At 45.4% G+C, this 25,502-nt stretch overlaps 1 pseudogene across 1 annotated transcript; it reads right to left on the bottom strand.

Annotated features, from left to right (window-relative positions):
• Window positions 1-23,939: 23,939 nt before the first annotated feature.
• LOC308507328 (tubulin alpha-1B chain-like) lies at window positions 23,940-25,281 on the bottom strand (annotated as a pseudogene). The gene has a single exon. The product of its transcript is annotated as a tubulin alpha-1B chain-like (transcript).
• Window positions 25,282-25,502: the final 221 nt, after the last annotated feature.

Genomic DNA, 25,502 nt, shown 5'->3' with positions numbered 1-25,502 from the left:
GGCCCTGCAGGGCCAGAGCATAGTCTCTGGCTCCACCACACCGTCTCGGGCACCAGGAGGCAGATGGGCCGACCCCAGGACCATCTTGAGCTGATGTTGATGTACAGGCGTGGGTGTGTGTTCTCAGAAGGTGATGGCCGCTCTTCCCACCATGCTTCACTGCGCTTCCTCCTTACGTGCCACCATCCCGAAACATCAGAAGACAGGGCAGTTCAGGATTCCCTCCACACCACCTGGATACCCGTCATTTTTTCCAGTCCTGAGCTTGGTGCATTCTATCTGAAAACCATTCCAGGCAGATTGAGAGAGGGAGGCTCTAAATACACTCTGCTCTGTTTAATCCCACTCTTTTTTGCATTTCTAAAGTCCCTTCTGTGTGTGTGGGGGGGTGTGCGTGGTGGGAGGGGGCAATGGGAGGGAATGGAAACTGGCTGAGAGAAAGCATGCCAGAGATGGGATTCTAACATCTCACTAACAGGTTGGGAAACTGAGGCCCAAAGGGGGAGAGATGTTGCTTGAGGCTATGTGGAGATTGTCTGGGGGCAGGCTCCCTTCAGTTTGTCACATCCAGTCCTAGAGGGCTTATGGGGACAGAGTCCCAGAGAGCAGTTTCTAGGCTCTCGGCCTCACGTGGAAAGGTGCTGGCTCGGGTAGTAGATGGCCGTCAGCTGTAACTAGTTGGCCATCAACTGTAACCTCTTAGCCATTAGCTACTGATATAACTGCCATGGCTACGTTGGTTGGTTGGTTGGTTGGTTGGTTGGTTGGTTGGTTGGTTGGTTGGTTGGTTGGCAGAGAAGTGGATGGCGAATTGCGGATCATGTCGCTCCTGCTTCCTCTGTAGCCAACCTAGCCACCAGAGAATATAGTGGTGTGACTCCCCTATCTATGGCTCTGTTGTTCCTTTTTGGTCTCACCATATCCTGCGTTCTTGTGCAGAGAGTGAGAGCTGAGACCCTGCATGACACATGGCGCAGCAAGCAGGGTACGATGGTTGCTTCTTTTCAGCCTCCACGTCTCCTGCATTCACCTGCCGGGAGCGGGAGCTGAGTCCCTGCATCACACGCGGGCGCACGTGCGCGCGCGCACACACACACACACACACACACACACACACACCAGTAAAAACAATTGTTTCCATCCATGAGAATTCATTTCACCTACTTCTCCTCTGCATTTTCCATCAAACTTTGGACCCCGCCCCCACCCCAGCTTTTACAGAATCTGCTCGTTCCTGGATCTTAACGACACTGTGCTCTACTACTGTGCCCTCACTTTACAAATGAAGACCTGGCCTGCGTTTTGAAGTGTGTTGCCCAATATTACGTCTTTGGCCAAGGAGCTGGCCTAGAGACGCCAAGTTCTGGAGCCACTTTACCTACCCCCTGCTGCCAAGCCAGGTCAGGCTCAGTGCCTCTGGATTTCCTACACACCTGGATTCTAGCACTGGATCCGCACATGGGAGGGATCCACAATTCCCACAATGTCAGGAGACATCACTGACTAGAGGCAGAGGGGCTTGGCAGAGACCCCATAGCCCACGGGCCTCCACGTGGGGACCCAGATGCCTTACAGCCCCCACAATCTTGGGAACTGTATAACTTCCCTTGTCCCGAGGCCTGTTTCACTACCCTCGAAGATGCTGCCAGCAACACCGCAGACCTTGTCACTAGACTCCCAGAGGCTGGTGGCTGGGGACAGGAGCAGGGCGGGCAGGGTAGCGGAGGGGCTCAGTGTCCGCGCACGTGCGTGAATTTCGGAAAGCCCTGCAGACAAGGCATACTTGGCAGGAGGAGTTTGCTCCAGGCACAGGGTTCAATGCCATTCTTTTCTGACTCCTGGTCTGGTCCTGGGCTGGGCCATGTTCACAGAGACAGGGAGACAAAACATGCACCCTCGGCTCAAAAGGTTCACACAGTTTAGTAGGATCGAACATAAGGAAGAGTAACAATCCTGGATCCCAGGAAAAAAGTAATCAGAGAAGAAGCACTCTGAAAGGGGCATAGGGTTCTGTGGGAAGATGGGGCAAAGAGAGCCCATCCAGCCTCGGTGGTCTTTGTGGAGGAGGTGACATGTGAGCTGCATTGAAGGACAGCCTTCAAAATGTGAACTGTCATATCTCACCTCACCTTTGGAGTAATAAGCCCTTATTCGTGGTAATGGTTAAGAAAATGTACAGTGACAATGCACCTAGCATGGTGTGTGGCACATAACAGGTGGTCACTAAGTGTCATGCAGGGAGCTGGGTAACAGAAGCTGGCCTGGTGTGAAGAGCCAAGTATGTGTCTTTGTTAAGGAAAAGGAAGAAGGCTGGAGGATGAGATTGAAGAGTTAAGTTTGGGTTAAATGGTGATGAGCTAAGGAAGTTGGGCTTTTATCTTGAAGGTGATGGGGAGCCATGGAGGGGTTTTGAGCAAGAAAGAGACAACAGAATTGCTTTTTCAAAAGATCATTTTGACTATAGAATGGAGAAGAGAGTGGATTCGGAGATGAGGAGCTGGGCGTTAGACTAAAACTGGAGGCGGGGTGACCATTTAGGGGTCTTTTACCACAGTCCAGGTGTGAAATGACAAGGTCTCAGGCCAACTGTGGCAGTAGGATGAAGCGCATGGGACCCACGTGGGGGTTCACTGTTTGTCTGTGGCTGGGCATACTCTCCCTCAGTGTTGGTTTGGGGTTGGGTTTGGGGTGGGGAGTTGGTGTGTTCTTCACTTGAATGGTTCCGAGAGAAAGCCATCAGGAAGGAAGCCCTGGGGGTGAGCAAGGGCAGCAGATGGGCTAGGAGCTAAGCAGTGGCTGCTCCTGGCTGCATTCTGCTTCTGGCCTTGGCTTCACTCCTGAGACAAGGTCCTTCTCAGCTGCACCTTGCAAGGTTGAGATAGACTCAAGCTTTGGAAGCCTAGTTTTAGGCGATTTGAATGCCTTTCACTGGGCACCCATGACTTGCCAGCATGGGGCATCCTTGAATATTTCTCAGAATTACCCTCTGAAGTAGGTTTTATGGTGCCCATTTTCAGATGAGAAAACTAAAGCTCAGAGAGGTCAAATCAAATCGATGTCCTAAATCGGTTCTAAACATTTACCTGTCATGGTAATTTTGACTTTGGGGAAGAGCCAGAAGTCGCCAGTTCAGTGAATAAGGTGGATGAGAACACACGGTTATGTTTTTATTTGATAGAAATTGCCATACCAGAAGCAGTGTGTGACATGGAGACTTTCTGTTGTGATCAAAAACTACGGTGAATGTTGCTGCCATGTGCCATGCAATGGAAAGGCAGGATCTTCAATACGGGAAGCAGCACATCGAAACTTAGTAACAGTGTGTGACAAATTTCAGCTTGTTTGGTGGTCAGTTGGGGTGTGAGCTACGGTTGAGAGAAGGTATGTTTTAAACTGTGCCATAAATCATCCTCCGTCATGATAATACACCGTGTCACACATCATTTCTGGTGCACAGCAGTTTCTGTCAAATAATAACATTACAGTGTGTCCTCACCCACCTTATTCACCGGATCTGGCACCGTGTGACTTCTGGCTCATCCCCAAAGTCAAAATGATTCAGGACACTGAGGCAGCCACGGCAGTGCAACTAAAACACTCACGAAAGAGGACTTCCAGAACTTCTTCAGAAAGAGGCAAGAGTGATGGGATAAGTATGTTTGAAGCGAGTGGAGTATTTTGAGGGGGCTTAATGGTAATATGTCTTTTACTGTAATAAGTTATTTTTAAACATTCATCATGTTTTTTTTAATCACATCTCGTACATGGTGGAAATGGAACAGGAGTTCAGGTCTCTTGATTCCCTGCTCAGTGCTCTTTCAAGAGCACAATGCTGCCAGTGTTCATCAAGATGGAGAAGCAAAATTCTACAAGATCTTATAAAAAGAGGTGTAGGGTTTTTAAAAACAGCATTTATTGCTTTTTAAAAAATAATTACAAATATTATATATAAATTTAATCCATTTACATTGAAAGTAATTGTTGATGGATATGTAATTAATTGCCATTTTATTATTCATATTTTTTATCTTTCCTCCTTCTGCTCCTCCTCCTCCTCCTTCTCCTCCTTCTTCTTGAAGTCCCTTTAACATTTCTTGTAATACTGGTTTGGTAGTGATGAGCTCCTTTAGCTTTTTCTTGCCTGGGAAGCTCTTTATCTCTCCTTCAATTTTAAATAATAGCCTTGATGTGTAGAGAAGTCTTTGTTGTAGGTCCTTGCTTTTCATCACTTTGAATATTTTGTGCCAATCCCTTCTGGCCTGCAAAGTTTCTATTGAGAAAGCAGCTGACAGTGTTATGGGAGCTCCCTTGTAGGTAATTACCTGCTTTTTTCTTGCTGCTTTTAAGATTCTCTGTCTTTAACCATTGACATTTTAATTATGATGTGTCTTGGTGTCTTATTTGGGACTCTGCATTTCCTAGACTCGTATGTCTATTTTCTTCACCAGGTTAGAGAAGTTTTCCATCATTATTTCTTCAAATAGGTTTTCAATTCCTTTCTCTTTCTTCTCCTTCTGGCACCCCTATGATGCAAATGTGGGCACACTTGATGTTTTTCCAGAGGCCCCTTAAACTATCCTCACTCTTTTGGATTCTTTTATTCTTGTTGCTGTTTTGATTGGGTATTTTCTGTTACCTTATCTTCCAAATCACTGATTCAATTTTCTGTTTCATCTAATCTACTTTTGATTACCTCTGATGTATTCTTTATTTTACTTCTTGTATTCTTCATATCTGACTTGATCTTTTTTATGATTTCTATCTCCGTTTTTATTTTTCCTATCTCTTTGTTGAATTTCTCACTGAGATCATTGAGCATCCTTATAACCAGTGTTTTGAACCCTACATCTGGCAGAATGCTTGTTTCCATCTTATTTAGTTCTTTTTCAGGAGCTGTGTTCTGTTCTTTTACTTCGGACATATTTCTTTGTCTCTCCATTTTGGCTGCCTCCCTGTGTTAGTTTCTATTTATTAGGTAGAGCTGCTATGTCTCCCGGACTTAGTAGAGTGGCCTTATATAGTAGGTATCCTGAGGGGCCCAGTGGTGCAGTCTGCCTTATCACCTAAGCTGGGTACTCCCAGTATGTCCCTAATGTGCCCTTCTGTTGTAGTTGAGTCTTTGTGGCTGTTTGCATGTTAATGGCAGGGAATGATCCTCAGGCTGATTGTGAGGACTGGCCATGACTACAGTGGAGGAGCAGGGATTGACCCTTCGGAACACAATTTGCTTTAGCAGAGCTCTGGTTCCTGCCCTGTCTGCCCTTTGGTTGTGTCTTTTGTGGAGGTGGTTGGGTGGTGCTTTGGTGTGGTCTAAAGCTGGCCGCCAGGTATGTTGGTTCTGGTGCTTTTTGGGAGGGTTTTTTTTTTTTGTAGACCCAGGTCAGCCACTGCCTGTGACCTGCCCTGGGCCACTTGATATGAGCTACAAAGTGATCTTCAGGTGGTCTTGGAGGTGCCTGGATTTGGGAGTGCCTGGTTTAGGGGGAGGCCAAGTTGTGAACCAAGGCCATCTCTCTCTAGTGCCAGGCTTAGGACTACTCAGCAAGTAGTATCGGGCACACCAAGGCCAAATGTTGCTTGCTTGGGGTTTGTGAACCTTTGAGAAGTTTTAGGAAAGACCTCAACATGAGCCAAGACAGGCCATTTGTATGGGGAAAATCACTGGAAGTGGCTTTGGTGGGCCTGCAAATTGGGTGGGGCAGGGTCTCAGGGAATCACCAGGGCATGGCAAATGGTGTTAGCCAGGTCGATGGTGACTCAAATATGGTGGCTTCCTGCATCTGCACTCTGGGTTAGGGGAGGGCTCAACAAAGGAACAATGGATCCTACCAGCACTCTGTTTGGGAGAATGCTCACCCTTCTGCCCTCGCTCAGTGGCCAGACAATTCAGTATCTCCCTATATGTACCTGGTGCCCAGCAATGGAGCTCAGAATGAAAGAGTCTGTCAGCAAGTAAGTCCATGCATAAGCCCTTTAGAAAGAACACCTGGGAGTCCAGCTACTCTTTGTCTCACTCAGCTACAATCTCTGCTGGTTTTCATAGCCAGAAGTTGTGGGGACCTCTCTTTCTGGCACTGGAAACCTGGACTGTGGAGCCTGGTGAGGGGCCAGGACCGCTCGCTCCTCAGGGAACATCTGCAGCTGATATCCCTCCCAATTTTTAACCACCACATGTGAGTTTGGGACCAGTCTGGTCAACATCTCTACCCCTCCTACCAGTGTTGATGTGGCTTCTTCTGTATATCCTTAGTTATAGGACTTTTGTTCAACTAGAATTCAGGTGATTATCAATGATGATTGTTTTGTAGTTTAGTTGTAATTTTGATATGATCAGGAAAAGAGGCAAGTATAGCATTTGTCTTCAATTATAAGAATTCAAACAACCCAATTAAAAATATGGGCAATAGATTTAAATAGACATTTCACCAAAGAAGATATAGTGTGGCAAATAAGCACAGGAAAAGACAAGGTATCATTGCACACCTATTAGAATGGCTAAAATTAAGGACTGATCCTACCACATGTTGACAAGGATCTTGAGCAAATGGAATCTTCGTACACTGTTAGTGAAAATGCAAAATGGTACAACAACTTTGGAAAACAGTTTGTAGTTTCTTAAAAAGTTAAATGTATAGCCTACTGTGGGATCTAGCTTTTCCATTCCCTGGTGTCTACCCAAAAGAAATGAAAGCATGTGTCTATACAAAGATTTGTACACAGATGTTCATAGCAACTTTATTTCTAACAGCTAGAAACTGCACATAACCCAATTGTCCACCAACCGAGAAGTAGATAAACAAACACTGGTATATCTATACAATGGAATACTACTCAGCAAGCAAAAGGAACAGAATAGTGATATATGCAATAACATGGGTAAATCTCAAAAGGATTATGCTGAGTGAAAAAAAAACAGATTTTTTTTAAAGAGTACATACTGTATGATTCTAGGAATCATGCATTCTAGAAATTACAAACTAATATATAGTGATAGCAGATCTGTTGTTGATTGGGGACAGGACGAAGTTAATACAAAGGGCACAAGGGAACTTTTGGACTGATGAATGTGCTGTCTTGATATTGGTGATAAATTTGAATATGCTGAAACTTGTCAAATGTACACTTTATACATGTTCAATATATAAAGAAAAAATAATATAGGCTTCTCTGTTACACAGACAAGGATTCAAATGCCACATTTAAATCTTAACTCACCAGTTATAGAGTATGGCAAGTCACTTAACCTCTGAATCTCAGCAGTCATATGTAAAATGCAGATGATAATAATTCTACCTTTTTTATAAGACTCTTAAGAACATAGAATAAAATTATACATATATTGCTTAACACAATGCCTGGGACATAGTAGGTGCTTAATAAATATTAACATTATAGTGCTTCCCACAGCATCTGGCTCCATAAAGTTTCACCATGTCTCCACCCTTACATTCCTCAGCTTCTGAGTAAGACAGTTCAGCTGGGACTAGATCTCCCCTCTTGTCCCCAAGTGGATGTGCCTGGTGCCACCAAGTAAGTCCTGGAATCAGCCTTCCCTCAAGGTTGTGGCTTAGCCTAAGAGGAGCCTGGCACAGTGGGGTCCCAAACCCTTCCTTTCTCTAAGGCCCTTATGGAAATTTCCATGTCCACAAGTTCTGGACAGCCCTGTAGTTTGTGGGCCTCATTGCTCCCTCCAGGGTGAAGCAAGCACTTTGGAGGAGGGTGGCCCTATTGTCCAGGGGATTCTTTGGCCACAAAGGCCCTGCTGAAGTCTCCACATCCCTGGAACAAAACTGAGACTAGAACTTGCATGAAAGAACAAGGCCTGCTCTGTGTGGCTGCAGCCACTGAAACTTAAGCAGTGGTGGCTTAGACCACAACCCCACCACTAACTTATTCTGGCAACAAGGACGTCCCCCTTTCAGTTAACCTTTCACTTCCTCTGAGTTCCTTGACAAAGGCTGCAGAGTGTGGGGCTGGGGTGGGGAGTGTAGAATGGGAGGTGTGGTCAGGACGGGGGTGGTGGCGGGGATTAGTGAGCAGGTTTCAGATGCGGTGGAAATAAAGAGAGTTTGTTCAGCTTCTCATGGAAGGTTTGCTGTTTGCCTGGTGGCAGGTGACGGTGCCAGTTTTAAGTATCAGATTGGACCCACAAATGAGCCCTAATGAGCTGAGCTCTGAAGGCCAAACCTCTTCAAAAGGATATCTGTTAGAATTGTCTACAGTCTGGGATTTGGGGAATTCTGGATGGAAGGTGGCTCACATACCCCTATGTTTAACAAACATATTGCCAGGACCCATTTTAACCTCACAGCCATGAGGTTTATATTATTTCCAGATGAGGCAATGAAGGCTCAGATTGTATTTGAACTTTGGAGTCAGAAAATCTTATTTCATTCATTCTTCATTCATTCATTCATTCATTCAACAAATACTCAAAATTGCACAGTGTGGGCAGAGTGTGGGGGTTATAGTAGTAAACAAAATGCAATTCCACCCTCAAGTTGTTTACAGCATAGTGATTTGGATCCATTGTGTCTTGTTGTGTGGCCTTGGGCAAGTTACTGAACTTTTTTGAGCCCCAGTTTTTACCCCTGATACATGTGATTCTAACCCTTTTAAAGGATTACCATAAAGATGAAGTGGAATTAAATGAGGTGACGTATGTCACAGCCCACGTGTCTAGCACAGAGAGGATGCTCCCCAAATCTGGCCGTGATGGCTATCAATGCTGAGCAGGTTGCGATCCAGGCTGTTTTTGTGCTCTCACAGGATTTGAATCAGATGGGAAGAGCCAAGGCAAAGCCTGGAGTGAGGCAGCTGGAAACTTCCCAAAGCCACATCGATCCTAGGATAGGGGAAGACCCAGGGGACCATGTTGTCCAAAATGAAGCTCTCTCACACACAAGGAGTCTTAGGTTTCACTAAGGGGTTCTTCTGAAGGTACTGTATAATCGAGTCACTCATTTACTCCACACATGTATTTGTTAGCACCTTCCATGGGCCAGATGCTGGGTATGCGACATTTCGAGGAATGTCGTGTGGGAGGAGAACAAGCCACATGCAGCTATGTGTATGAATGGGGGTGCCTTGAGAATCCTGGTGACCCAGCCGTGGTGTCCTGGGGCTGCTCCCTCTCCCTCTCTCCTCCCCTCACCAGTCACCTGCAGTTGGCCCCTTCACAGGGTGGGTCTAAACCTGCCCTCTCCTCGCTGTTGCCACAACCCAGTTCACATTCTGCCTGGCTACTATGTCATCTGCTCACAGATCGTCTCCAGTGTCTGCCTTCCTTATACTGCCACAATGACCACACTCAAACAGAGCTCACAACACCTCACTTCTTTGCTCGAACATCTTTAGTCTCCACTAAAACACATGTGAGGCCCCTACAAATACAGCCCTAACTTTTGTGTCCAAACTACCTTGTGTGTCCTCTTTGCTCCAACAAAGCTGGTTGCCATGTCACACTCAGACTTCCACAGCTCCCTTTCCCGAAGGTCCTCCTGCCCCACTTTTAGCACCAGGAAGACTATTATAGCAAGGTGTTTTTTTAAAACCAGTTCTTTATTCTGATAATTCTCAAATCAGTTTTTAACTAGTGACAGTAATTGCTTAAGGAGTAACACTGCCCAACACAGAGGACCTCGCTTTGCGGTTCATTTATACCTATCCTTTTACAAAGTGCTCTTCACAGATGTTTACTCTGCTTCACAAACAGGGAAGAAGAGAGGGTGGATGTTATTATTATCAGTATTCCCAGTTACAGGTAAGGAAATAGTATCAAAGAGCTAAAGTGACACAGCCCAGTTAAAGTAAAAATTCAAGATCTGTGACCTTGTCTCATGTCCCCTCCCCTTCCCATTAAGACCAAATGCACTCTTTTGCACAGGGGAGATTCATGGGATTAATCCATGTTTGTTGAATAACATGGCAGAAGAATCTTCCAGTCAGCACAGCGGATGTCCTGGTGGATCCAGGGGTGGCCACCAGTGGGTGTGGCCTGCCTGGTGACTAAGCCTCACATTCCGTCACGTGCAATGCTGCTCACACACGCTGGATACCTACCAGGCATCAAGCCAGTGGTATCCTGGACCCCATCCCTGCCTTCAAGGAGCAAGCAGTCCTGGGAGAAACAAGGGTACCAGCAGAGACAGACAAGAGCTGTGGGGATGCAGAAGGTGCTATCAGAGGTTTCAGGGCCAGAGCCCAGAGCTCTGTGGAGGCAGTGGTATTTGAGAGAGCCTGAGGGAGGGAACCATTGCTTCGTGCAAAGGCCAGCGGGAGCAAAGGAAAGGTAGCATGCTCTGGGATGGGGGCAAGATAGATGGAAGTGGAAGGGGAGACGCGGGGGAACTTCTCATCCCAGAGAGCCCCTGGCTCTTCTATCAGAATTTCCTTTCTTTCCTAACTACGGCTGAGACCTATTAGATACTATAGTTTCAGATTTAAAATAGACATCTTTTCTTAAGTTCCATGCTCTTAATTTTATTATCCAATACATTGAAAGTTTGGGGTATTTTTTAAACAGAAAATACTAGGTGATTTTGAATACTCACGATCCCTGATGGGATCCTTAATAGAAAAGAGAAACCAAACAAACCATTTCCTTGCACCTGCTGTAAACCAATCTAACACTTCAGATGAACTCCCTTTTCAGCCATGTAAAAGGCAAGTGATGCCAGTGGCCAGCTTCTTTTGTGTTCTATATGGATGGGCAGTTTTTCCTAGCTGGTGCCTGGGCTGCTCCATACCTGGCGTGAGTTCCCCTGTCTCTGGGAACACACCCCCACTTTTTTGAGAGGAGTCAGTCTGGCTAGGTGCACCAGAAATAGCAGTGGGGAGGGGTGGCCTGCAGGCATGTGGAAAGGGAAAGTCACTCTGGACACCAGAGTGACTGTCCTTATGGGGCAGTCAGGGCCCCCACAAAGCCGTGGAAGGAGCTATTGAGATTTAATTGTGCAAAACCACGTGGCTGTTGGGAAGGACACCGGAGGGACTCTAGTGGGCTTCTTTTTCCTTTCCTGCCTTTCTTTTCTCTTTCTTACTTTTTTTCTCCCAATTGATGGAATCAAAAGAAACGATGAGTCTGTCTGTCTCAGCTTGGGGACATTCTTAGGGTTCTCTGTGTGGTGTTCGAAAAAAAGACAAAACCCCTAAACAAAACACAGTTTTGTATTAACACAAAAGTCCAACTCCACGCTTGAAATCTCCCTTTCCATTCCCAGGGATGGGTTTCCCAAATGAACCCCAGCTCATCTGTGCAGACAATGGGGTCCCCAGGGAGCTGCACGTGATCAGACCCGTGAGTGAGGAGCCAGTAGAGTCGGTGGGAGGGGACACTCTCCTGGTCTCTGTGACTTGCCCCCAGCCCTGTGCATCGGGCATGAGTTTTCTAGTCTCAGCCTGCGTCTCTTGTGTTCAGAGGTGATCCCAAAGGCCCAAAGGATCAAGGCACAGGGCATGTCCACGTGCCAGTCCTGACGTCACTATTTGCTGACTTGTCTGTATTCCCCAGGAGACAGGCACCCTGGCACCCAGCACAGAGCCTGTGTGAGGACACAGAGCACATGTTATTGAACAAATATGTATGCTTGTGTGTATCTGCTTGTATAAGCATCTTCTTAAGTATTCCTCAGCTCCTGGAATCTGGCCAACAGGGCGAAACCTGGCACTGGTGCCTAAATGGGAACTGGAGAAATCTATGAGGGTGCTCCAGGCAAAGCTCTGGCTGAATTAAAGAAAGATGTAGGAACTGTTACCTAAATTATTATATTAACCAGGTAACTAAGTAAAGCAGAGTTTGTGGGCTGTAAGTCAACGCCCTAGGCTATCACAGAAAAACGGAAATTTTCTTGTTTTTTTTTTTTGAAGATTTTTATTAAAAATATCGTTAGCATACAATATTGTATTAGTTTCAGGTGTATACAATAGTTACTCAACATTTATATATCTGAACAAGTGATCCCTGTGATTAATTCAGCAACCGTCTGACACTGTACCATGCTATCATAATATTATTAACTCTGTTCCCCATGCTGTACATTACATCCCCATGACTTACTTGTTTTATACCTGGAAATTTGGGCTACTTATTGCCCTTCAGCTTTCCCCCTTTTTTACTTTTTAAGTTACAGTTGACATTCAATATTATTTTATATTAATTTCAGGTGTACAGCATATGGTTAGACATTTATATAATTTAAGAAGTGATCCCCCTGACTAATCTAGTACCCACCTGGCACTGTACATAGTTATTACTGTATTATTGACTATGTTCCCTGTGCTTTACTTTACATCCCCATGACTATTTTGTAACTACCAGTTTGTACTTCTTAATCCCCTCTCCCTTTTTACCCACCACCCTCCCATCTGGCAACCATCAAAATGTTCTCTAGATCTATGAGTCTGTTTCTGTTTTGTTTGTTTATTTTGTTCTTTAGATTCCACATATAAGCAAAATCACATTGCATCTGTCTTTCTCTGTCTGACATACTCCCCTCAGCACAATACCCTCCATGTCCGTCCATGCCGCTGCAGATGGTGAAAACCCATTTCCTCCCCTTGCTGAGCAATATTCCACTGTATATATGTACTGCCTCCTCTTTATTAATTCTTCTATCGACGGACACTCAGGCTGCCTCCACATCTTGGCCATTGTAAACAATGCTGCAATGAGTATATGGAGGCACACATCCATTCAAAGTAGCGTTTTGAGTTTCTTTGGATAAATACCAAAAAGTGGGATTACTGGTTCTTTGTCTCTTGTTACAGTCTTTGTTTTAAAGTCTATGTTCTCTGGTATACCGTGTTTCCCCAAAAAATAAGACCTAGCCAGACAATCAGCTCTAATGCGTCCTTTGGAACAAAAATTAATATAAGACCAGGTCTTATTTTAATATAATATAAGACTGAGTCTTACATAATACAATATAATAAAATATAATATAATACCAGGTCATATTAATTTTTGCTCCAAAAGACGCATTAGAACTGATTGTCTGGCTAGGTCTTATTTTCAGGGAAACATGGTAAGCATTGCTACCCCAGCTTTTTGTTTGCTTGTTTCCATTTTCATGAAATAACTTTTTCCATCCCTTTACTTTCCGTCTCTGTGTGTCTTTCAATCTGAAGTGAGTCTCCTGTAGGCAGCATAGGTAAGGGTTTTGTTTTCTTATTCATTCAGCCACTCTATGTTTTTGATTGGAGCATTTAATCCACTTACATTGAAAGCAATTGTTGATAGATATGTCGTTATTGCCATTTTAGTATTCATATTTTTGATTTTTTTTCATCTTAAATTTGTCCTTCTAACATTTCTTGTAATACTAGTGGTGATGAACTCCTTTAGCTTTTTCTTGTCTGGAAAGCACGTTATCTGTCCTTCAATTGTAAGTGATAGCCTTGCTGAGTAGAGTACCGATTGTAAGTCCTCACTTTACATCACATTGAATATTTTATGCCATTTCCTTCTGGCCTGCAAAGTTTCTGTTGAGAAATCAGCTGACAATATTATGAGAGCTCCCTTATAAGTTACTAGTTGCCTTTCTCTGGCTGCTTTTAGGATTCTCTCTTTGTCTTTAACCTTTGCCATTTTAATTATAATGTGTCTTGGTGTGGGCCTGCTTGGGTTCATCTTGTTTGGGACTCTCTGTGCTTTCCTGGACTTGTATGTCTATTTGCTTGGCCAGGTTAGGAAAGTTTTCAGTCATTATTTCTTCAAATAGATTCTCAATCCCTTGCTTCCTCTTTCCTTCTGGTGCCCATATGTTGCAAATGTTGTTACATTTGATGTTGTCCAAGAGGTCTCTTAAACTACCCTCATTTTTTTTTTCATATTCTTTTTTCTTTTTCTGTTCCAATTGCATGTTTTCTGCTACCTTGTCTTTCAAATTGCTGATTTGATCCCCTGCTTCATCTAGTCTGCTGGTGTTTCTTTTTAGGGCATTCTTTATTTCATTTATTGTATTCTTCACTTCTGACTGGTTATTTTTTATGGTTTCTATGTCCTTTTTTATGCTTGCTATCTCTTTGTTGATGTTCTCACAAAATTCCTCGAGCATCCTTATAACCATTGTTTTGAACTCTGTATCTGGTAGGTTTTTTGCCTCCATTTTGTTTAATTATTTTTCTGGAGTTTTCTCCTGTTCTTTCATTTGGGACATATTTCTTTATTTCTTCATTTTGGCTGCCTCTCTGTATGTGTTTCTATATATTAGATAGGGCTGCTCTGTCTCTCAGTCTTGGCCAGGTGGCCATAAGTAGTAGGTGCCCTGTGGGGCCCAGTGGCACAGTCTCCCTGGCCACCTGAGCCAGGAATGTCCCTTGTGTGGGTTGTGTGTGCCCTCCTGTTATAGTTGAGCCTTGACTGCTGTTGGCATGTCAGTGGGTGGGATTGACTCAGGCTGACTTGCTGTGGGGTTTTGCCATGTGCACAGCTTATGGACTGCTGTGCAGGGTGCTTACTCCATGGAGCAAGATTCATCCCTGCAGACTCTGGTGCCTATTGAGACCATCCTTTGATTGTGCTACTTGTGGGGCTAATTGGGTGGTTCTCTGCTGGTCTGAAGCCAATCTCCAAATATGTTCGTTCTGGGGCCTCTGGTGCAAGCCCAGGTCACCCACTGCCTGTGACCAGCCAGGAACTACCTGGTAGGAGCTACAAAGTGATCCATGGTTGGTCTCTGCCTATGCTATACCTGGAGGTGAATGGGAGAGGCCATACTGTGGACCGAGGATGGCTGCCACCAGTAACGGGTCTGAGGTAGCTCTGCAAAAAGCCAGGACACTCCAAGGCCTGCTGCCACCCGCTGGTTCCCATAAGGTTCAGTTGTTGGTAAAGCCTCCAGAGGTACACCAGTTAGATGAGACAGGGTCTCAGTGGTCAGCAGGATGGAACAGGGGAGCTCACCGGGCCAATCAGATTCAGACTTGGCCTGTAGGGTCAGGCTCAACACAGGAAAGATGGCACCCGCCTGCAGGCTGCACAGGAGAAGGGCTCCACACAGGGAAAAGGGGGACTGTCCCTTTAGTCCTTGCCCCAAAGTTACACAACTCAGTCTCTTTCCGTATGTCTCTGATACCCCAGAGTCACTGTCCCTTCACTGGAGACTAGGGTGAGTGCCTGCGCTGGCATTTTAAGAGGATGCTTGGGTTTCCTGCAGCCTTTCACCCCACCTGGAGGGTCAGAATCCCCACTATTTTTCATAGCCAGACGTTGTGGGGGCTCTTCTTCCCTGTACCAGTACTCCAGGCTGGGGAGCCTGGTGTGAGGGGCTGGGGTCCCTTGCTCCTCCATGGGGAACCTCTGTGACTGAGCTATCTCTCCCAATTTTTATCTGCCACATGGAGGTTTGGGGCCAGCCCATTTCATGTCTTTGCCCCTCCTACCAGTCTCGATGTGGCTTCTTTATATCCTTAGTTATAAAACTTCTGTTCATTTAGACTAAAGATGGTTCTCCAGGTTGATTGTTCTATAATTTAGTTGTAATTTTGATGTGTTCATGGGATGAGGCAAGCATGGCATTCACCTACTTGGCCATCTTGGATCTAATATTTTTTTGTTTTGATCCTGGGGAACCCTTGGTAAGAGAGACCTCTCTGTGGGATATAATCTTGTGTATGTTCAGTTGGAACTACTACAACTGGAGACACAGGCCTTTTGGAAGTCGAGGCATGGGGTTTATAGAATTATAGGAGAGCAGAGCCAAAAAGACTGGAAAATTCCTTCAGCTCCTCTTTCTACAGATTCAAAAACGAAGCCCCAGAAAGAAATCCTACTTAAAAGGAGAATGGATTGGAAACCTCCCCCCCTTTGCCTTTTCAGCCCAGAAGTGTTTACCTTGGGAAACTCCGGTCTCCCACGTCAAACCCTTAGGTTGTCCATGTGCTGATGTTTTAAGTTAGGAAATTTAACCTGTGAGTCAAATACTTTTCCCATTCTCAAGCTTGCCAAGGGCTGAGGCCACTTGAGAAATGCTTCAGAGGAGACGCCAGTCCCATTCAGAGTCTCCTCAGCCACAATGTAACATGGCACCCTCAGATCTTGGGGCAGGCTGAAGTCCCGTCCCCACATGGCCTCCAGCCCGCTTTGGGCAGTGGGCACCCACATAAATGCAGGAGGGAGACTGCAGAGTAGAGTCCCAACCAACAGGGAGGGATGCCAAGACCAGCCTGTCCTCGCTCTCTCAGAAGCCAAGGGCCCAGGCCAGGGGAGCCAAGTGTAAGCACAGGAACTATCTATGGCTGGTGTTCTCTTTTCTCCCTTCTCCCTTCTTCTCCTTTTTCCTTTCTCCTTTCTCCCTCCTCTTCTCTTCCCTCTTCTTCTCTTCTCTTCTCTTCTCTTCTCTTCTCTTCTCTTCTCTTCTCTTCTCTTCTCTCTCTCTCTTTCTCTCTTTCTCTCTCTTTCTGTATTTCTTTTAAATGATGCTGCTGGGTGAGGCTGCTATGGGGGTGCTGGTCCATGGCTTTGCCTCCTTCATCTGGCTACATCCCTGCCCTTCTGTAAAGTACAGCTCAAAGCTCTAAAGCTCCCATGTGGCCTTATGTAAGCACTGTGGGCCCAGGGCAATCCTGACCAGCCCTTTATCCTCCCTTTCAATCCGCACTAGGCAGCCTCATTAGCAGGCCTCTGTTAAGCTGTGAGCAGAGTGACCAGTTCAGAGCCATCAGGTAGACCTTTTCTTTACTCTCAATCAGAGGCCCAGAATCATCTTGGATAATCTGGGGCTTTCATAGGATGAACAAGTCTCATATTTGCTGCTGCTGCTCCCCTGGGTTTCCAATCTTTTTCTGTTCTGTCATGCTTTTCTTTTACCTTCCTCCTAAAATAAGACTTTTCTTCCCCATGGTATTGAAATATGGTAGACATTTGAAGAGGACAGCAGAACTGGCTCAGGAACAAGACAGAAGGAAATGAGGAAGCTACTAATGGGCCAGTGGGACCAGAAAGAGCATTCAATGAGCAGTTGGGAGACCAAAGTGTAAGCTTGCCTCTGTACCAGGAAGTCGTGCGACTTTAGGCACGTCCCTTCCCTGTCCTTGCCTATCCTTGCCTCAGTGTCCTTATCTATAAAACGGGAATCAAATATACCTACTACATAGGTTTATTGTAACATTGAATAAAATACTGAATATGACGGAGCTTTGCATAGTCCCATGGCCCAGGTCTGCAGATTTCTATTGACCCACAGAAACTTCTCTGGCAGAAGCAATGCTAGCAGACAAGGTGAGCATTCTCTCTATGCTAATGAAATAGTTACATAATACTCTTCCAAGCCTCCCCAGGTGTGGTTGCAGACAGGAAATCTGATTCCCCCAGTGGCTAGGTATCTAGCAGGTGCTGTGGGTGGGTCTGGGCCATGGTCCGAGGATAACAGGAGGCACTCAGAGAGACTCTTGGAGTGTCCTAAGAGAGAAAATGAGTTGGGATTGTCCTAATTTCCTGGCATTTATGTTTTGTATAAGAGATGCTTGGCTAACTCTTGATAGTTTAAGGAATTTTTAAATTCACGTATAAGAGAATTCCCATAGATTCTGTATTCTGAGTTTCATTTAAAAAAATGATCTAAACCGCTTCTTAAGGCTAATGAGTTTCCTTTGGTCAAGCTCTGAGACTGAACTTATCTGAGACTGTATTAGCAGACAGCTGGGTGATATAATCAGCAGGAACTTCCCCGTTTAAACCCTCCTCCATTACCTGCCAGCCTACTCTGCTGCCGAACACCACCACTGACAGGGCAATTGCTCTGGTTCCTTCTGGAAACCAATTACCCAGAGCAAGGGGTATCTGTTATCAGTCACTGAGCTATCTCTGGGCTGAGCAGGGAAAATCCTATTTTTTTATACATGCATTATTCTGCAGCTTGATCTTTTTCATTGAATGTATCTTAGATAGCTTTCATTCCAATATATGTAGGCCTCCCACATGCACTTTTTATTTGCTGCATAGAGAAGTAAGGACCACCCAATAATCAGAGTTATCTGACAACAGTAGAGCAGCCTTGGAAGGTAATAAGTTTCTTGTCACTAGAGTGGTCAAGTGGTTGATAACCACACAATTATTCATAGTGAGGATTCCTGCATTGGGTCAGCAGGTTATAGTAACAAGAATAAGTAATTGCCACTCACTGAACAATTACTATGTTCAAAATCATCATTCTAAATACAGTGGTACCTCGGTTTTCGAACATCTCCATTGATGAACTTTTCGGTTTATGAACGCCATAAATTTTATGGATCTATGGTATCATTAGACAGTAAAATTCATGCTAAATTTGCAGTTTTACGGGTTGATTATAAAGGTCTGGAACGGATTAATGCATTTTGCATTACTTTCTATGGGGAAACTACCTCCGTTTTCGAACGTTTCAGAACTTGAACGGTCTTCCGGAACGGATTATGTTCGAAAACCGAGGTACCACTGTGCTTTGCATGGGTTCTCTCACGTAGTACTTACTCAAAGAACTCTATTAAGTAGTACCCTTATTATTTTCATTAGAATAGATGAGAAAATGGAGGCACAGGGAAGTTAAGAAACATGCCCAAGGTCACAGAGCTGTTATGTGGCAGAGCCTGGACTCATATTTGGGGAGGACGCATCCAGAGGCCAGGGTCTCAACCTTAATACTGTGACACCTACTTTTTCAGGAGATCTCTAGGCAAGCACCCTTCCATCCCTGGGATTCAGTGCCTCTCTCCTTTTCCAAGGGCTGGTGCCATTGGTGTCCCTGTGAAATTGTACCTAGTTGGCTGGTACCCTCTCTTGCTCAGCCAGCCAGTAAGGTCAACAAAACATGTGTATCTCAGAGGAATGATAGTCTTCCCTTGGAGGAAGAAGATGGTGGAAATGTCCCTTCTAGGGCGTGGCTGACTTGGGAAGGACAAGGGGGTCATCAAAGGTGTGTCCTCCAGCTGACATCCAGGGCCCAGATCCAGGGGCAATAGAGGCCCCTTGGGGCTTCTGCAATCCTCTAGGGGCGACACCAGCTGCCCCTTGGGTATTTTGACCTTGCGCTTTCTCTGGTTTGTGAGCACGTGACTTGCCTCAGGCTAGGAAGGAGATGAAACCATTTGGCGCCTGGCACATTTTGACTTGACAGCTAACTGACCAGGAGATAGCAAGTGCCAGAACTCCTGGCCTGCTTAGAACGGGCTCCTCTGTGGCCAGAATGCCTTCCATAGCTCCGCAAGAATGATTCCTGCTGATCAGATTTCCTCAGGAAGATTCCTAGATCCCTTCTAAAGAAAGGGTAGAAAAAGTAGAAGACAAATTCCCAGGCACAGACTTTTCAGGCTAATAATAGTCCTGCAATCTACCATTTATTGAGCACTTACTATGAACCAAGCCCTTGACAAAATGCAATTTCTACTGTTGCTTCTTGTGGTGCCTCTACTCATACCAGGAGACATGGATGGAGCACAGGTGTCAGGCACTGGGCTACATAGAAAAATAGAGTACAGTGGTTAGAAATGAGCCAATCCTGGCTTTTCCACTCACTGTGTGACCTGGGGCGATTTCCTCAACCTTTCTGTATTGCACTTTTTTTCACCTATGAAATGGATATAAGAATAGTAGTTTGTTCAGAGACTGAGATAAGACATCGACAGCACTTAGCATAGTATCTAGCACTTAATAAACATTATCTTTCATTATTAGTATCTCACTTGTTATTAGCAAGAATTTCTTAGGTCAGTATTGTTATTATCCCCATTTTATAGATGAAAAAAGTAGGGCACAGAGAGGTCCAGTAAATTGCCCCAAATTACATAGCTAATAAATGACAGAACAAGAATTTAAACACAGGTTTTTCTGGCTACAAAACACTCTACCTGTCAACGGAACCGCTTCCAGGAACTCCTAAAATTTTAATGTACACTTTTAAGAATGTTCCTTAAATTGTGTCCAGTCACTGACGTGATGGAATGTCAGAGAGTCCCACTTATACCAATAGGTGGATCATCTGGAGAAATTGCTTATATTGATCAAAAGCCCAAGGACCTTCCACAAGGAATTCAATAATAAATCTTCCAAAGAGAAAGCTGTGGCAGGTGTGAATTGAAATGTATTGTAGTTTGCTGGGGACACCCCTGGGCTGGGTCAGGAGACACACATTACCTTCCTGGTCGGCCACTAGTTTGCTATATGATTCAATAGGTTATTGGCTTTTTCTGAGGACAGTTTTCTTACTTTCATAGTGAGGGTTGAGTCTCCATGCCCTTTAAGAGGACTTCGGATTCAGTTCATTTGTATGTAGCAGTGTATACTCTCATAGACAATTACTGGCCTGTGCTTTAAAACACAACGCTTTGTTACAGAACCAACCTGACCATTTCTCTGATGGGTTTCAATAAAGTAGTTCCTGTCTTAAATGAAAAAAATAAACAAAAATTAAAAAGCTGTTAGAATTAGTGAGTTCAGCAAGTCTACAAGATACAAGATCAACGTACAAAAATCAATTCTATTGCTATGTGAAAGCAATGGACAATCTGAAAATTCCGTCACTGTAGCCATAATTCAATCCCTCTGCAGCCACATGTGACTAGTGGTCACTCCACAGGACAGCACACATACAGAAATTCCCATCACTTACAAAATTATATTGGCCAGCACTGCCCTGGCGCAAAACAAGGGTTCGGCGGCCTCACCTGAAAAATAGAGGTAGTTTCCATTTCACAGGTTGTTGTTACTATTAAATAAAATGAAACACAGTAAGTGATCTATAAATGGTGGTATTATGATGAATAAACAAGAAGTTGGCAGTATTGGGTTTTGGGAAGAGCCCTGGCCTGGCAATCCTCAGGGTTCCCACTAACTTGCTGTGTGCGAACCCTGATAACATTTCCCCTACCTTGGGCCTCAGTGCCCTTGTTTGAAACATGTAAGAGTTGGACCAGATGCTTTTTTAACTCAGTCGTTTCATTCAACAAGTTTTATTGAGCACCTACTACCGTGTTTCCCTGAAAATAAGACTGGATCTTATATTAATTTTTGCTCCAAAGGATGCATTAGGGCTTATGTTCAGCGGATGTCATCCTGAAAAATCATGGCTAAGGCTTATGTTCCGGTTAGGTCTGATTTTCGGGGAAACATGGTATGTGCCAGGAACCATTTTAGGAGCTGGAAATGCAACAGTGGATGACACTGTGGATGTGGTCCTTACCTCTACAGAGCTTGGAGGGAGACAGAGAGACACAAACAGATGATGACCACCAATCGTGGATGCTCTGGGAGCACAGGACTGTGGCCCCCACAGGAAGGCTTCTAATCCAGCTGGAGGAGCCAGGCAGATTTTTCTAGAGGAGGGGACATTCCAGCTGTGACCCAAAATTTGAGCAGGTGCTAATATGGTGGCAGTTTGGGGGCCTTCCAAGAGGAAGAAACAGATTTGTCGATTTGTGAACGGGGTCCATTTGAAGAAGAGCGTGAATTGTAGTGTGGCTGGGTCTCAGAGGGTTGGAGGCGAGGAGGTGGCTGGAGAGAAGGCTGGACAGGCCAACAGGGCCCTGATATCATTCCAGACCTCAGCAACCTGGTTAAGGATTTTGATTTTATCTTTAAATTGTTTAGGAGCAACCCAAGTATTTTAGGCTGACTTATGCAAAAATCACCCTGGCTCCACGGGAGAGACTAAATTGGAGGAGGTAAGAATGACATGGGCAGACCTGTACGGGAACTACTGCAACAAATTCTGCTGCAGAGATGATGGCGCTCTGATGGGGAGAGCTGGCCACGGAGAAGGAAAACAAGATGTGAGAACAATTTAGAAGGTGAAATAGGCAGGATTTGGCTTCTGGTAACTTGATGTGGAGCAAGAGCGGAGGAGAGAATCAAGTTAAGTAAAGCAGCAGCAGAGAAGTTGAGAAAGAAAGAAAGGGCAGGGGAATTGGGTAGTCAGTGGGTGCTGATGTCCATCTGGGCCACACTGGTGGCTTGAGCCAGACCTTCTGTTCTTTGCTCTCAACACACCTGTTCCTGGATGATGCTGTGCCGCTCTCTAGGCTCACAGCTCCAGGCCAGACCTGAGCTGCAGATCCATTCAACAAAGTGCCAAGTGGCCCTTCCTTCTTGGCTGGCTCTGAGCACCACATGCCAGTGTGTTCGGCCGGAACCATTTGTCTCTCCCACCCTCACCCTCTGCCTCTTCCTTTTGGGACCCCCATTTCTGCATACAGCACCACCCTCCATCCAGCCCACATTCAAACACAGGCTATCCACAGCCACAGGGAGCAGTGTGTGCCTGCAAAATCAATGCACATCTCTGAAACTTTGGGTTTGGCTGAGCAGGCTGTTGTGAGGGGCAGGAGGGAGAGAGCAATTATTGGCCTTCAAGAATCCGCCTGTGCTGTTGGCAGGAATGTTTCTTTCCTGGGTGTCAATACAAGCCCAGGGTCATTTTTCAGAGTTTGCCAATGGCTGTAATTGCATAAGGCTGCGTGGCTCTCCAGAGAATCCCCTGCCGTTCTCCATTCTCTCCTCCCGGACACTACGCTACAGACACGCCCCAGGCCATGGATCATGTTTTTCACAGAACCCGTTAATTACTAAATAAAACAACCCAGCTTTCAACCTGATTAGCCCAGATTAATGGCCAGCAGCGGGTTTCATGCGCCTGCACAATTTATCACTGAAAAGAACTGTGTCTTTAATGATTTAGCTACCTGGCCTGGCAGGGCCTGCTCGGGGCCACAGGCCTCTGAGTGGAGTTAATTGCTGTTCTTCGTTTCTGACCTGGAAAAGCCCAGGTGACAGTTCCCATTAGCCAGGCTTGGGCTGCTTGATGACAAAGGATGGCAGGAAGCCCTTCCCTCCCACATTGTGCAGAAGATATATTGAGGTCAAGTGTCCCCAGCCCCACCAGCTGTCAGCTGGAACAGGTTGCGTCAACCTGTAAATTTATATACTTTTCTCCAGCCCCTCTCCGCCACCCACCTCCTGCCCTTTCTGTTTTCCTTTCTCAATATGTTGAAAGACAGAATCATTTTTATTTGTAATTATGAAATTTCACCAAGAATTCTAGGACCTTTCATAAAAATGAAAAACAATTTATATTTCCTCTGGTTCATTTTCTTTCTACATTTTAGCATGATTTGGCCCTTCTGTGGTAGAGGTAGAGTGAGAACATTTCTTTAATCATTTATCATTGAGAGATCCATTGTTTAATAGACTCTTCATATGTCAGAACTAGAATCAAGCACCTGGTCCAACTCTTGCATTTTTCAAACAAGGGCACTGAGGCCCAAGGTAGGGGAAATAACTTACCAGGGTTCCCACACAGCAAGTTAGTGGGAGCCCTGAGGATTGCCAGCCAGGGCTCTTCCCAAAACCCAACACTGCCAACTTCTTGTTTATTCATCATAACAATACCACCATTTATAGATCACTTACTGTGTTTCATTTTATTTAATAGTAACAACAACCTGTGAAATGGAAACTACCTCTATTTTTCAGGTGAGGCCGCCGAGCCCTTGTTTTGCGCCAGGGCAGTGCTGGCCAATAGAATTTTGTGAGTGACGGGAATTTCTGTATGTGTGCTGTCCTGTGGAGTGACCACTAGTCACATGTGGCTGCAGGGGGATTGAATTATGGCTACAGTGACTGAATTTTCAGATCGTCCATTGCTTTCACATAGCAATAGAATTGATTTTTGTACGTTGATCTTGTATCTTGTAGACTTGCTGAACTCACTAATCCTAATAGCTTTTTAATTTTTGTTTATTTTTTCATTTAAGACAGGAACTACTTTATTGAAACCCATCAGAGAAATAGACAGGTTGGTTCTGTAACAAAGCGTCGTGTTTTAAAGCACAGGCCAGTAATTGTCTATGAGAGTATACACTGCTACATACAAATTAACTGGTGAGACCATAGCTTTTCAATGTTTAAAACAGAATAAGTTTCCCTGTAAAAGCAGCACCTTTGTGACATACTAACTTTAGTATTCCTCTCATTCTTCCTCACTATCTCCTTCAAGAGAATCCACACCAACCTCCGCATAATCCTTCTCGAGCGCAGCCATGTCCTCACAGGCCTCAGGAAACTCTCCTTCCTCCATGCCCTCACCCACGTCCCAGTGAACAAAGGCATGCCTGGCATCCGACAGGTCAGACGTGTGGTCCAGGCGGGCCCCGGCCTTAGCACCAGCTGTGGAGTAGCTCAGTGTGCACACAGCTCGCTGTCCTTTGGCCAGGTCTGCACCAGGTACCACAGTGGGCGGCTGGTAATTAATACCAACTGTGAAGCCAGGGGGGCACCAGTCCATGAACTGGATGCTGCACTTGGCCTTGATGGTGGCAAGGGCAGCACTGACATCTTTGGGAACCACGTCACCTCAGTATAACAGACAGCGAGCCATGTATTTACCATGGCCAGGGTCCCATTTCACCATCTGGTTGGCTGGCTCAAAGCATACATTGGTGATCTCTGCTACAGAAAGCTGCTCATGGTAGGCTTTCTCAGCAGAGATGACGGGCAGATGTGGCCAGAGGGAAGTGGATGCAGGGATAGGGCACCAGGTTGGTCTGGAATTCAGTTAGGTCAACATTCAGGGCTCCATCAAATCTGAAGGGAGCAGTGATGGAGGACACAATTGGATCTGTCAACCTATTCGGATTAGTATAGGTTGGGTGCTCAGTATCGAGATTTCTACAACAGATGTCACAGATGGCCTTGCTGTCAACCATAAAGGCACAATCAGAGTGCTCCAGGGTGGTGTGGGTGGTGAGGATGGAGTTGTAGGGCTCAACTACAGCTGTGGAAACCTGGGGATCTGGGTAAATAGAGAACTCTAGCTTGGATTTCTTGCCATAATCGACAGAGATGTTCTGTCATCAGGGAGGTGATCCCAGAACCGGTTCCCCCATCAAAGCTGTGGAAAACCAGGAAGTCCTGAAGACCTGTGCACTGGTCAGCCAGCTTCTGAATTCAGTCCAAGACAAGGTCAGTGATCTCCTTGCCAACGGTGTAGTGTGCCCGGGCACAGGTATTGGCAGCATCTTCCTTGCCTGCGATGAGCTACTTGGAGTGAAATAAATGGCAGTAGGTGCCAGTGTGAACTTTATCAATGACCATGGGTTCCAGGTCTACAAACACTGCCCTGGGCACATGCTTGCCAGTGCCTGTCTCACTGAAGAAGGTGTTGAAGAGTCATGTCCTCCCCCAATGGTCTTGTCACTTGGCATCTGCCCATCGGGCTGGATGCCATGTTCCAGGGAGTAGAGCTCCCAGCAGGCATTGCTGGTTTGGACACCCGCCTGGCCAACATGGATGGAGATGCACTCGAGCATGGTTGCTGCTTTGCAGCTGCCGGGCGGATGGCTGAGAGGAAGAGGTTGTTGCTTCTCACAGCGTGATTCTTACTTGGTTGACTATTAGGCAGTTGATGTAAGAGAACTTCTAATAGCTTTTTTAAGAGGTTTTTTTGTTGTTGTTTAAATTTTATTGGGACATATTGGGGGACAGTGTGTTTCTCCAGGGCCCATCAGCTCCAAGTTGTTGTCCTTCAGTCTAG

This window comes from Rhinolophus hipposideros (genome assembly GCF_964194185.1).
Source record: "Rhinolophus hipposideros genome assembly, chromosome: 2".
Lineage (NCBI taxonomy): Eukaryota > Metazoa > Chordata > Mammalia > Chiroptera > Rhinolophidae > Rhinolophus > Rhinolophus hipposideros.
This window is presented reverse-complemented; position numbering and strand designations above follow the sequence as displayed.